We start from the raw sequence: 202 nt of genomic DNA, 5'->3' as shown, positions 1-202 counted from the left end.
TCGTCGTGTGGTTACCGCGCTAGCTATAGTGCAGAGCGTACGCCTAGCGTGGGTTTGCAAGATTTTCACGAACATTGCGAGCGCAACGTATCACGCCGCCCGTGGCGTTCTGGAAGTGCAGAGCGTGCCCGGCAGGCGGGCCACACGTGCCGCGCAGGTGACGTCGCGCGGGTGCGTCTGTCCACGCTGTCCAGCGCGGGGG

The sequence above is a fragment of the Frankliniella occidentalis genome, unplaced genomic scaffold (genome assembly GCF_000697945.3).
Source record: "Frankliniella occidentalis isolate FOCC.00 unplaced genomic scaffold, Focc_3.1 Scaffold97, whole genome shotgun sequence".
Lineage (NCBI taxonomy): Eukaryota > Metazoa > Arthropoda > Insecta > Thysanoptera > Thripidae > Frankliniella > Frankliniella occidentalis.
This window is presented reverse-complemented; position numbering follows the sequence as displayed.